General features: G+C 42.1%; 1 protein-coding gene across 4 annotated transcripts in view; it reads right to left on the bottom strand.

The window, feature by feature from the left end:
• The window catches only part of NMS (neuromedin S), a 45019-nt gene that overhangs the window by 19051 nt on the left and 12053 nt on the right, over positions 1-13915 (bottom strand). For 2 of the 4 annotated variants that reach the window (XM_035001788.1, XM_035001786.1), the window contains exon 1: positions 10182-10267. The exons of the other annotated variants lie outside the window; for them this stretch is intronic. The gene's annotated coding sequence lies outside the window, so the exon portion shown is untranslated. Of the gene's footprint in view, positions 1-10181; positions 10268-13915 lie in introns of those variants that run through there. 4 annotated transcript variants of the gene reach the window in all.

Genomic DNA, 13915 nt, shown 5'->3' with positions numbered 1-13915 from the left:
AAAAAAAAAAAAAAAAAAGGAAAGAAACAAAGAGCGAGCAAAGTAATTTTCCATAGTATTATTTTACATTCCCACCAGCAGTGCATGAGAATTCCAGTTGCCCTATATCCTTGTCAACAGTTGATATGGTTAATATTTTTAACTTTAGCCATTCTACTCCTTCCAACACTTTTGTAACCAAATCTCTAAATTGAATTCCTCTGTTTACGATACCTAGAATGATTTCTTTTTTTTCTAGTTGGATGCTGATCAATACAAAAATTTAGTTACTGAACACTCAATATGTATTAGATGAATGAATGAGTAACTTATTGAGAAGAAAGCTCTCAGGGTTATGAAAGGATGAAAAATCAAGAATCATGTCTTAGCAGGCAGAGACTAGGATGAAATGAAAATATAAAGGCTCTCTTTGAAGTGTAGGCACAGAAGGGAAGCAAGAAAGAATCTCTAGCAAACACATGGGGGAAGGTTCAGAGGTATTGGATGGGAAACATTTTTTTTTAAAGATTTTATGTATTTATTTGACAAAGAGAGAGACAGAGAGAGAGGGAACACAAGCAGGCGGAGTGGGAGAGGGAGAAGCAGGCTTCCCGCTGAGCAGGGAGCCGGATGCAGGGCTCGATTCCAGGACCCTGGGATCATGACCGGAGCCGAAGGCAGACGCCCAATGACTGAGCCACCCAGGTGCCCCGGACGGGAAACATTTAACAGAGAAGAGTAAATTGCTAGTGTTTGGAAATAGAGACTAAATAATGGGAGAGTAGAGATGAGAATCAGTAATTTAGCAAGCAAGAAAGAGTAAATAGGAATGGCAATCAATAAAAAAGATAATGGCTTATGTTGAGTGGAGTTCTACATAAGGACAGATTTGAATAAGAAGGAGGGGTTTCATGGGGGCCAATTAAAATAACTGAACACAAGAAAACAGAAACAATCAGCCCACATGCCCCAGGGCAGCCTCAGGAGATCAGAACAGTGGATCTGACCGTGACCCAGGCACTGGCTCTTGTCCTCCAAGCCTGTGCCATCGGGACAGGGGACCGGGGAGGGTGGGTGGGATGAGTCAATTTGCTGTGGGCAGGTACACGGGACCATCTAGCCTGATGATTCAGGAGCTGGAGGAGAAGGGAGGACTACCAGAGTGGGAAAGAAGAGATGACTCTTGCTTGGAACGTGGAGCAACCTGAAACAGTGCCTACTTCCTCTCAACCTCACCATTTATTAGTTAATTCCACTGCCTTGTCTGTCCATGGCACCTGAAACAATGAGAGTCATTCACTCACTCACTAACCCACTTATTCATTCATTTCTTTATACATTTACTGAGCTCCAACTATATGCCAGTCACCAGGGACAGGAAGATGAGTAAGAAAGAATCTCTGGGGCGCCTAGATGGCTCAGTTGTTGAGCGTCTGCCTTCAGTTCAGGTCATGATCCCAGGGTCCTGGGATCGAGCCCCACATGGGGCTCCCTGCTGAGCAGGAAGCCTGCTTCTCCCTCTCCCACTCCCCCTGCTTGTGTTCCCTCTCTCGCTGTCTCTCTCTCTGTCAAATAAATAAATAAAATCTAAAAAAGAAAAGAAAAGAAAAGAAAGAATCTCTGAGCTCAAGGAGTTCATGGTGTAGCAGGAAAGGGAAACTCATCTATAATTCCCTATGAGAGCACCGGAGAAGGGTATCCATTGCAGGGGAGGCAGGGAAGACTCTACAGTGGAGCTGGCTTTGGCAGGGGGTTTGGAGGCCAAGTGAATTTGCCAAGCAGAGTGGGCAGAAGAGAGGCAGTAGCCATATGAAAGGTACATAGGTGGGAAAACATCAAGACAAAAGTGAAGTTTGGTGTTTCCAGAGGCTGGGACAGAAGCATGATTGATGGCTGGAGTGGGAGGAGAGATAGTTGTGGCATCTTTAGGAAGGTTCTTACGACAATGACAAAGATGTTAAGGGAAACAGAAGGAAGGGTGAAATAGAAGCAGGCTGTCAGGTTGCAGACTTGTAGAGAGAGTAGGAAATGAATGGTGTCATTTTTATAAGCTTACTCTCCCCATCTGCAAACCGAGTGCCTACCACCAGCTGGGTACCTCTGATATTAGCACTTGGCCTCACTTCTGATGGGGAAGGAAAGCAAGAAGGAGAGAATCACACTGGTTAGAGACACCGAATGCTGTACTGGAGAGCCTGATATGCCATTTCAGGAGTCGGATGTATTGTGTAGGTATCAGGAAGTCATCAAGGATTAAAAGCAGGGGGTGTTGGGATCTGACCCAGCTGTGGCTACAGAGACGCTTATTTGAGAAAGCTTACATGGAAATCTACAGGGAGCATCTGCAAGTGAAAAATAGTGAGGACCAGACCCAAGGTAGTGTCAGCAGGAACAGAAAGGAGGGGGAGGACTCAGACATTTTAACTGGAGAATTGGCAAGAATTGGGGATGACTATCTGGAGGCTAAAGGAAAGGAAGGAGCCAGAGAGGCCTCCAAGGGGTCTGGCCTGTGATGCAAGAGCAGGGAGTGACTGTCTTCACAAGACTGGGAATGGAGAGAAAACAGTGGGTTGATGTGTGGGACATGTGCCTGTGGAGGACGCAAATGGAGGTGTCCAGGATGTAGCTGGAGATGAGTGGCTCGTGCTCAAGAAGGAAACTGAAGTCACGTGTGTAGATTTAATCATCAGGAACACGTGTGTGGTGGCTGACGTCACTAGAGAAGATGAGATCGCTTTGGGAGAATGAAGGGAGTGAAGGAATAGGACACCCTGGTGAATATCAAGGCTTGAGCAGAAGCCAAGAGCAAATTGTCAGGGAAAGCACCCTGCAGGAGAAGAGTGGATTTAGCGGTGAGGTTGTCACTGGTGAGCAGCTTTGGTAGGGGCCGGGTTGAGAGTGTTCAGAGGAGGCAGATACAGATCATTCTTTCAGGAAGGACAGAAGGTAAAGGGCTTGGGAACAAGGGAGGCTTTATAATAAATGCAGGGTGAGGGAGACGTGAACGTGTAGATAGGCAAAGGAGAGGAAGCAGGGGAGACAGGGAAGAGAAAGGAAACTGAGGAGCCAAAGTTATGGAGTAATCAAGAGGGATATAATGACAAGCCAAGAGGAAGAATGAGTCTTCTACCCCTGAAACAGGAGGGAGGGAGGTAAAGACACACTCAGATCTGGAGGTGGTAGGAAAGAATTTGAGCAGGTCACATGATGGGGAACTTCTTTCTATGTAAAGAAGAGGCTACGTTACCTAGTTGGAGGCTGGCGGGAAGAAGCAGGGAGCCAGAAAGGGTAAGCTAGCTGCTAAAACTCACATGCTTCATATCCAATTTGTTGAATTCTCATTCTACTTTTTCCTACTCTATATTTTAAGTTGTTTTTTTTTTAAGATTTTATTTATTTATTTGAGAGAGAGAGAGCGAGAGCGAGCGTGAGCTGGGGGAGGGGCAGAGGGAGAAGCAGACTCCCTGCTGAGCAGGGAGCCCGATGGGGGACTCCATCCCAGGACCCTGAGATCATGACCTGAGCCGAAGGCAGACACTTAACGACTGAGCCACCCAGGTGCCCCTGTATTTTAAGTTTTTAAATATATTAATAAAGCAGGTCTGCATTATTTCTCACAGTGCTAAGTAAAGAAAATCTAAGTCCTGAAATAACAGACCCTTCTAATTGCGGGTGAGAGAAATCTCAGCTAGTTAAGAAGAAAATATATCTTCTAGCTGAAACAAACAAAATGAAAACGCAGAGACGTATCCTTTGACATCTTTACGCTTGTCAATGTTATTTCTAACTCAGGAGTAATAAAACATCTGAATTTCAGAGGTTGTTGCTATGGCTTGTAGATAGATGTAGCTTCCAGGAAGGTGGTGATCCTCATTGGTCTTATTTAAAAACGTGTGGTTCTGGTAATGTTCCATTTGAGACATGTTTTTCTGAAAGGCATACATATTTGTGAGTCTCCTAAGTCAGAAGAGGGTTATGGACACTCCTCTCATCTCTCATTCGTGCAAAGGTAAGAAAATAATAATAATGATAATAAAACTAACTCTATGATTCTTTTATCGTGTTTAAACAGAGTTCGAAAGAATAATTCATGTAAATTAACAGTAATAAATGCTTGAGAAGTCATGTGGTAAATGAAAAAAAAGTCTAAGGGCAGAGTTAAGGTTAGCATGGTCAATGGGGGTGCCCTCTCTAACTGTGGGCTGTTCTTTGCAGTTTTACATAGCCTGAGGGACAGGAGAAGAAGGTTCTGGAAGCTCAAGGAGCTGTGGAGGGGGTTCTGGAACTGAAGCCAGAGGACTAGAAAGACCTCTTTCTAATCAGACCTTTGACTCTGAGGGTCTTTTCCCAGGCCCTGACTGAGGAGAACCAGCTCCCAGGGGAGCTCCATGCTTCTCTGGCTATCTTTAGAAGCCATTAGCAAGGCGGTCTGGTGCACAGAACTGAACTGCTATCTTTGTTTGCAGAGACAAGCTGCTTATCCCTCTCCGTAGGATGCCCCTTTGAGTCACTTTCTCAATAGTGACAACAGAATAACAAGGACCCGGCCATTCTCTCTGACCAGAAGCCTCTCAGGGCCAAGTATGTTCATAATTCTGTGAGATGCTGGATGGATTTGGGGGAGTTATCTGAGGTTGGAGGTGGAAAGAAGTTAAATACCTTCTGTAGAAATAGAGATCCAATCATTAGCTTCGTGGACACTGTATGCTATCATGGTTTGTAACTTCTGAAGGGACATGGATCCTTCCAAATATGTGAGGAAAGGTATGGATTTTCATCTCTGAAAAATGCACAGGCATATCTAGATGCCCAAGTTTTCATAGCATTTTGGGGGGTTTGGGTACATGATTCTTTTCCATAGTCCTTTTTCATGAACCCCCACTACAACCAACCACCCACGAGCAGTAGAATATAGTCTCCAGACCACATGCTTCAGAAGCACCTGGGATGCACAGGTTTCTGGATCCCATCCCAGACTGAATCTGAATCCCTAGGTGTGGGGCATAGGAATCTGCATTGTAAAAAACTTCCCTGGGGATTCTGCCCCAATCTGAGTTTGTGAACTCCTGCCTACGGGTTCAGACTCTAGGTTGAGAATCTCAGTTCAGCAGAACTAGGTATTTTCTCGTTTGCTCAAGAGCTCATTCTCAGCCCATTTGGGGCTCTTTCTGCATTCTGTCTCTAGCCAGCATGATCCTGGACTCTCCTCTCTCCATCACCTTAGAGATGCTCAGGACATGCAAAGGTATTTGTATACTGGTTCCTGAAAAACACTTACAAAGATAAACCTTGTGCCCCAAATAAATGAATGAGAGAGGACTCCCCGGAAGCCACATGAACTGTCTTGGGTGATCGGTGCCACAGCCCGGCCCCGCCACAGCTGCTGGCGTCCATATGATCTGTGCACAGCCATCTGTACATGTAAAAATATCATTTGTGCACTTGCCTAAGCAGTCCTGGTGAATGGAAAGTTTTGAGAAGCCTTTGATGACTACAATTTGTCATTTAGAGAAGCAGTATGCAAACACCTGAGTATTGTTGGCTGCTCTGCTCGGTGGGCATCCTGGCCTTTCCATTTTATGACCCACTATGAATAATTCTCACTGTGCTCCATCTCCCTATTAGTCAGATGTCACAAGCTCATTTTTTTTTCATCCCAGAGCCATATTTTAATACCGTGTAGCAATGTTCTTCCTCAGGATTCTGTGTTTTTATTATCCATCATGACACCATAGCAGCATGCTTCCCAGAAGGCACTGAGGCACATATTGACCTCTACCAAGGAGGCAATCGGTTCACAGGAAATTAAACTGGATTATAACCACACATTTATTCCTCCACTTCTCATGTTAATAATTTTCTATGTGGAGAGTTTGCTAACCAATTCATGGACTGACTTAGTTCCCTACTGTGGGAAGGCTACAGAATTATTGCAATTATAATTACCCAGCTATAATATCTGACACCACCGTATTTATCAGAAGGCACAAATCCAAGTCCTAAGCCCACGTCATACCATTAGGCATCTGTATAAAAAGGCTCTGGATGGTGCCATGAATCTTTAAAAACTGGAATGTGTCATCAAAAGGAAAATGAGGATTTCGTTTTCTTTCACTCTAGCTCTGAAGCATTTGGACTTTGGACATTTAGAATCCACAAACCACAATCAAGATGGCCAACATTTGAAGTTGTCTGTTTTACATAAACATTAGCTATTGTATTACATTATTATATTAGCTATTATATAGCTATTGTATTCATGGAGAGACATTAGCTTTTAGGGGTATTTGGTGTGCGAAATGTTACCAATCATGGGGAAGGACTGGTCAATAAACGGAGCTGGGTGTGGTCTCATGGCACAGAAAACTCAAGGAGGCCCAGTTAGAAATGGAATAGAAGGTGTGCGTTGTACCAATATCTGTATGAGATCACAGGGTCATCCTTAAGTGTTGATGTGACATGCCCCACCAAAGCCTTCTCAACCTCCACGCTTATATAAAAGGTAGGCTGCCTTGATTCTGCAGCCTCTGGCACTTTTCTCTCCCCACAGGCTGCTGAGACCCCAAATATTCAGATGCACTTCCACACTGACAAAGGAGATTTTGGAGAGCTGTTTCCTCAAAAGCATGCCCTTAACCTCCTGTGTTCCTTTGTCCTGGGTGTTGACTGGCTCAGTAGTAAACAAGAGAGAAAGTAACCCAAGCTAAGTGAGGTCACCACTCTCACCAGTCCTATACCAGCACTTGTGGTCTGGCCTCATTCAGCTTTCTACATGGAAACAAATTAGATGTATACTTCCTGACACCATAACAAAATAAACTCCAGGGAGGTTAAATATCTAAATGTGAAATTCAAAATTTTAAAACAACTGGAAGAAAGTATGTCATAATATTTTGTTATTTGAGAGAAAGATGATTTCTTTATAATGACTGCGGATGAGGTGCCTGGCTGGCTCAGTCAGTTGAGCATCCGACTCGTGGTTTTGACTCAGGTCATGATCTCCTGGTCAGGAGATTTATAAACTTATAAGTTAAGTTTAAAGATAAGCCATGTCAGAGAGAACATATTTATAACAGAACAGATGGGAATTTATATCCAAATACAAATTAATATGTATGTTATGAATTAATAATAGTTAACACACTTGAAACAAATGAAAAAAAAAAACAGAGTCTCAAGAAAGAAATAGAAAGTCTCAAAAGAGAAATAGAAGATATATATGGGAGGCAAATAGAAATTTTAGAACTGAAAAATGTGATAATCAAAATTGAAAACTCAATGGATGGAGGGAAAAAAGGAAAGAATCAGTGAACTGAAAAGTATAACAATAGAAATTACCCAATCAGAACAACAGAAAGAAACTGAAAAAAAATGAGCAGAGCCTCAGGGATCTGTGAGACTATAACAAAAAATCTAACATATATTTAGGACACTCAAAACTCAACAATAAAAAAATTCAGTTAGAAAATGGGCAAAAGATTTGAAGAGTCATTTCAATGAAGAGGTATACAGATGCCAATTAAGCACATGAAAGGTGTTCAACATCATCAGCCAGGAAGGAAGAAAGGAACTATTTATTGAGGATTGATGTGGCAGGTATTGTATGAGGCATCCGTGGGGAATGCTTACATACTAAGACAAGGATCCTTCTTTCAGGGTCTTTACAGTCTACCACGGCAGGGAAAGTCTCAGATAAATATTATGTAAAGATAGAAAGTGGTAAGTGTCCCACTAGAGAGAAAATAAACCCTTTGGGATTTAGAGTTTCTAGCCAACATGTGCCAAGAAAGATGTTGTGTCATGGCTGACATTTGACATGAAGAATGAGTAGGTTTGGGGCAAGAGGAAACGTGGGAGAGGACATTTCAGGTGGAAAGAGAATCAGAAGCAAGCCTTGGAATTAGTACAGCGTAGAGGGTTCATTTGGGCTAGTGCAGCCAGGATGAAAAGGAAAATGACAAGGAAATGCTGAACCAAGGAAGTGAGGCTGGAAAGATGGGGTGGAGCCAGAGCCTGGAGGACTGTACAGATATGAGTTAGCAATGTGCTCCTTGTGTTAAAGTTGGCATGATCTATCCTGGTTATATATGAAAATAACTTCCTTTGGTAACTATTCCACAGTAGCAAACTAAACGGACCTTCTACTCTTAGGCTACTCTTAAAACTTGGAGAAGAGAGGTGCCAATCGCTGATCCTATTGCTCTAATGGCAGATAAAATGTGGAGCCTGGAGCTAATGGAGGCAAGATAAGGACACAAAGAATATGTATCCGTCTTCTCAAAAAATATATGCTGCAGCAAATAATCAACCTGTCATAATTTCATTCAATTTCCAAGCTCCTCTTTTAAAATGCAAACACCCTCAGGAGTTTGGGATTGGAGGGATGGTGGGTTTAAATAATTTCTTGAGTGAGGCTTTATCTTCTTTGACCAATTCTTTTCTACAGTGGCCTATTCCATTTGCAAGTTCTTAGATAATCCATCTTATTAATAGGTAAGAAAAAGATCACAGACAGCTCTCTAAAAGGAAATTCAATCACCGTGTTGCTTATGTCTGTGGAATCTTCAATCATGTAAACTCAACATAAATTTGTGTTATAGGTATGCTACTCAGAGCACACAGGGGAAATAGATGCTGTTCTGGAAGCTTAGGTTAATCACTGAAAATCAACAAAGCCACCTTCCTATCAAGCCCAGCAAATAATTAGTTTCAACACTGAATATAAGAGTATTTGATCTCCCAACACCATTTTGTGGAGAATAGCAATGCATGCATGTATAACAGTGCTTCTCAAACTTTAAGGCGCATGCAGATTACTTGCTGATCTTGCTGAACTGTAGATTTTGATCCAGTAGGTCTGGGTAGGACCTAAGATTCCACATTTCCAACAGCTCTCGGATGCTGGTGCTGCTGGTGTGTGGACCACACTTGAGTCCTAAGATAAAGCCTAGGTTGGGGCCCCAGACAGAACTGTCCAAATTCCAGCTACACAACTTATGAGTTTTGTGGCCTTGGGGAAATCACTTAACTTTTCTGAGGCTCCATTATCTCATCTGTAAAATAGAAATATGAATACTTATCTTGCAGAGTTAGTGAGAAAATTAAATATTATGTATTAAAGGGGCAGGGCATGACACATAGTAGTGATTCAATACATGATAACAGGTAGTATTTAGGCTCAGTGGGCAGCATTACTATAAAAAACAGTCTGCTTGCTATATATTTGCAGCTCGGTGGAGGAGAGAGTTGTGAGTTATTTAGTACACAGATAAGAGACATATTATCATTGTTTCCCACTGGAAAGAGAAAACCTCAAGGTATTCATTTGCTTGTCAGGAATATTGACATACCCTTATGAGCTATTCTCGGCTTATATACATGTGCTTCTGTCTATTGAATCTTAATATTTTATGTATTTTAATAGTTGACTTAAAAGTAAGCAGTACATCCATAGGAAGGTCTATGTCAGAGAACAGTGAACATAAAACAACTTAAAATGATGATACAAAGTTAATCCTAACATTCACCCAATAATTTTATAAGTCTAGTCTTTCTCCCCCTATATAAATATATATACACAAAGCAAAAAGGGGCTAGTGCTGTTTTATTATTATTATTATCTTGGAGAGGTTTGGAGAGCCACACAGGATAGCTAACTTGTTCATGGTCCTCCAGTGGGTCAGTAGCAAATAGAGGCCATGCAGCTTGTACTATATCAACTTAGTTCAGCTATGTGGCTAGACTTCCCTTTCCTGTGTGGCACAGGACAGTCTTGTGTGGGCTCGAAGTGAAGCAGAAGCCATGCTTATTTATACTCAGAAGTATACATCTACTCCATTTGGGTATACCAGTTGACCCTTGAAAAACACAGGGATCAAGGGCACTGACACTCCCCCACCTCCCATGCGGTCAAAAATCTGCACATAACTTTTGACTCCCCCAAAACTTAACTACTAATAGCCTACTGTTGACCAGAAGCATTACTGATAACATAAACCATTGTTTAACACATATTTTGTATGTTATGTGTATTACATACTGTATTCTTACAATAAAGGAAGCTAGTGAAAAGAAAATGTTATTAAGAAACTCAGAAGGAAGAGAAAATACATTTAGAGTTCTGTACTGTAAAAGAATCCATGTGTAGGTGGACCCATGCAGTTCAAACTCATGTTGTTCAAGGGTCAACTGTGTGTCTCTACCTGGTTTGTAGAGAGTCCGGTGTGGTTGCAGACCATGACTGAGACTGTGGATCGGCCCCCCACCTTGGTGTGAGGCAGCAGCCAGACCCACAGCTCTACCAGGTCTAGCTGCATTCCTCCTCAGGCTTCCAGGCCTTCTACCTCCTGCCAGGTGCACATCAGCTTTGTGACAACGGGCACAAGTATCTTCTTCAGGTCGTCACTTTAGTCAGAGGAATGAAGGCCCCCCACCCACTTGTGTGTGCCATCTCTCTCTAAAAGCAAAAACAAGAAGGAATTAAACAGTTTTTTAAATGTCACTCAATGTCAGATATCTGGAAATTCTCACAGCAAGGGTCCATATTCATTTATTTTTCAATTGCTCTAAAGCAATTTATAAAGCAATAGCTTCTGTTTTTCAATATCACAAACATGGACTTTTTTTTAGAAGTTATTTTAAGCTGCAGAGAAGTCAAAAGAAAATATAATCACTATAATCCCCAGCCTAAGAGATAACCACTGTCAGCATTGGGTATCTATCCCTTTTGGTATTTTATCAATGCCTAGAGTATATAATATACCATATATTTAAAAAAATAAAAACTGAATAACATCATACATATTTTTCTCTTTAGAATATAGTGTGAATGTTTTATATATCATGAAATACTCATCAGAAGCATCATTTTTGGCTTTATCATATTCTAATATAATAAACTTCTATTACCTAATTGAGAATACCTAGGCTTTTTGCAGTTTTTTTTTTTTTTTACTTTCTTTTTTAAGATTTTATTTATTTGTGAGAGAGACAATGAGAGAGAGAGCATGAGAGGGAGGAGGGTCAGAGGGAGAAGCAGACTCCCTGCTGAGCAGGGAGCCTGATGTGGGACTCGATCCCGGGACTCCAGGATCATGACATGAGCCGAAGGCAGTCGCTTAACCAACTGAGCCACCCAGGTGCCCCTTTTTGCAGTTTTTATAGAATTCTAAGCAACATTATCATGGACATCCTTATAGCTAAATCTTCACACACATAAATAGTTATTTCCTTAGACCAAATCCCTAGATATGGAATTGCTGAATCAAGGGACTGGAAAATGTTGTCTTCTGAAGCAAATTTTCTGACTTCCAACAACCAAGACCATGTCCTGCTCCTCCCTAAAGACTGTACTTCAGTTAACTGGGCCAGTTTTTATCCCACTGGTTCCTTGAGTCAAAGTAACGTCTGTTGTTTCAGGATTTCCTTTAGTTCCTGTGGTTCTTGGTCAAGCTGTTTTGAAGAATGAAGAGGTAGACCAGATGAAGAGTGGTAGGCAGCAATGCAAAGTTTATTGAGTGATGGTAGAAGGCTCCAGAAGAGGGAGGGGACTCGAATGGGTTAGAGTTTCTAGTCTAGGGTTTTTATGAGATTGTTGGCGGGTTGTTTTAATCTGATTAACCCTCCATCGTCTGTCACCCAATCAGGTTTTTGTCCACACGCTCATCTACCTATGAGGTAGTTGTTCACGTGGGAAAGGGTGGAGGGCTCCTTTCAGGGTGGTGCAGACTAACAGGATGGGGTCTTTTTCCTTTTAAAGGTAGTTTCCTCTTAGGATGGGGCGGCCCTTGCCCCTGCCAGCCTTTTTTTCTGACTATCCTCCAGTATCTTTATCAGAGGTAAAATTATTCTTTTTTTTTTCAAAGATTTTATTTATTTATTTGACAGAGAGAGACACAGCAAGAAAGGGAACACAAGCAGGGGGAGTGGGAGAGGGAGAAGCAGGCTTCCCGTGGAGCAGGGAGCCCGATGTGGGACTTGATCCCAGGACCCTGGGATCATGACCTGAGCTGAAGGCAGACGCTAAACCGACTGAGCCACCCAGGCGCCCCCAGAGGTAAAATTATTCTTTACGGGACATTCCATACGTGAAATAATGACTCAGAATTCTAGAGGCAAAACAAACCAGCTCCACATTCCATTTGCTAATAATCCTATTCTGCCCTCTTTTCATATTTTAAATTTTGAGTCTCCAGGGCTTGCCATTTTCTCTCAGTACTAATGTAATTCCAGTGCTTACACTGCAGGAAGAAAAGAAGAAAGCATCTTGTTTGTCTCCCACCTCTGGATAAACAGATTGTTTTGCATAATAAAACTGTTCTTACAGGGGTGCTTGGGTGGCTCAATTGGTTAAACATCTGACTCTTGATTTTGGCTCAGATCATAATCTCAGGGTCCTAGGATTCGATTCAGCCCTGTGGCAGCCTCAGGGCTCAGCGGGGAGTCTGCTTAAGGATTCTCTCTCTCCCTCTGCCCCTCCCCCTATTCATGCGTGCAGACTCCCTGTCTCAAATAAGTAAATCTTAAAAAAAAAAAAAAAAAAAAAAAGCTGTTCTTACAGATGTAACTGGACTTCAGAAATTGTTACCATGAAAGTAAACTTTTATATCAAAAAGTATGTAATTCCAATGGGTTATCTTAATAATGTTTTGCCCTAACTATAATAATTAGCATTTCCATTTTCTGAGAAGTTTAAATATATTGAGTTTTATTAATTCAGACAAAGAGGATCATTGTCATGTCCTTATTTGCCCTAAGAGGTTAAGAAGAAGCAACACTTAATAGTTCGTATTTTTAAAAAAGTTTGAGATGCTATTTCTCATAGATTTTATAGAAGCAGGGAAGAATCAAAATGTGCCCTTTGTAGAGGCTACTTTTAGGCAGCAGGCTTGAGCAGTGGAAACCTAATAGGGCCCCCAGTGACCACTAAGTTGAATGCAAACAGGCTCATTAGGTGACCCACCTCAAAATAGCCATAGGTCCTAGCTGACCAATGGGTTACTTACAACTGGGCATAGTTACCAAAAACATAAAATTCCATAGGTTCCCATACCTCCTCACTCCCTCCCATAATACAGCCCCTCCACTACTGCTTCCTAGGAGATAGTCTCTTCTTTGCTGTCCTGCCCCCCTGCTCCCTTACAGTGTATTCAATAAACTCCTACATCCTTTGTTCTGCTTTGGGTGACTTCTTTCACTGCCTGTGCTACTGGCCTCCACTCGATTGGGTCACCCCACACTCTCCTGATCAAAGCCATTTCATAAGATTCAATGCCAAACATGTTTTGTTAGATATATTTTAAGTAAAAAATGATTTGGGAAATTGTGTGAATATTGTTCTGATGGTCACAAAATTATGCTGCCATACTCCCCAAGATGAAAGAAATTAAATAGAACAAATCAAGCAGAACAAGCATTGAGTTATTGATGCCAGCAGGCCAGGTCCAGGGACCCAGAGGGGGTCCTGCAGGACCAGCCAAGAGGGTCCTTGGCCTCACAGAGTGTGGAAATCAAACAGGAGCTAGCAGGAAGTGAGAGCAGAGTTTACTGAACATATTGAGAGAGCAGATATAGAAGGAGCATCCAGGAGACTTGGAAAGCAAAGGAGCATGAGCCTGATTTTTGTTCGGGGTCTGGGGCTTTTTATTGAGGACTGTAGCCTGGTTTAGGTATCCTCTCAGGCACCCAGGAGCTGGTTAGAACAAAAACAGGGGCCCAGGTGTTACTCTTTAGAGACAGGGAGCCTTGGCATTGAATACACATTCAATAGTCTAGAATACACATATGATGGCTTTGTCCAGTCATTCTCACCTGGCCCTCCTTAGATGTTATCTATTCTATAGAAATCATTAACTCCTTTTCCCTTACAAAGAGAATATACACTGTTTGCATGATGAGGCATGTGTAAAGTGGGGGTGCAGGTCCTAGCAAGAATAGA

The sequence above is a fragment of the Mirounga leonina genome, unplaced genomic scaffold (genome assembly GCF_011800145.1).
Source record: "Mirounga leonina isolate KUSES-001 unplaced genomic scaffold, KU_Mleo_1.0 Mir_125, whole genome shotgun sequence".
NCBI lineage: Eukaryota > Metazoa > Chordata > Mammalia > Carnivora > Phocidae > Mirounga > Mirounga leonina.
Note: the sequence above shows the minus strand (reverse complement) of the source record. Positions and strands in the feature narration are given on the sequence as shown.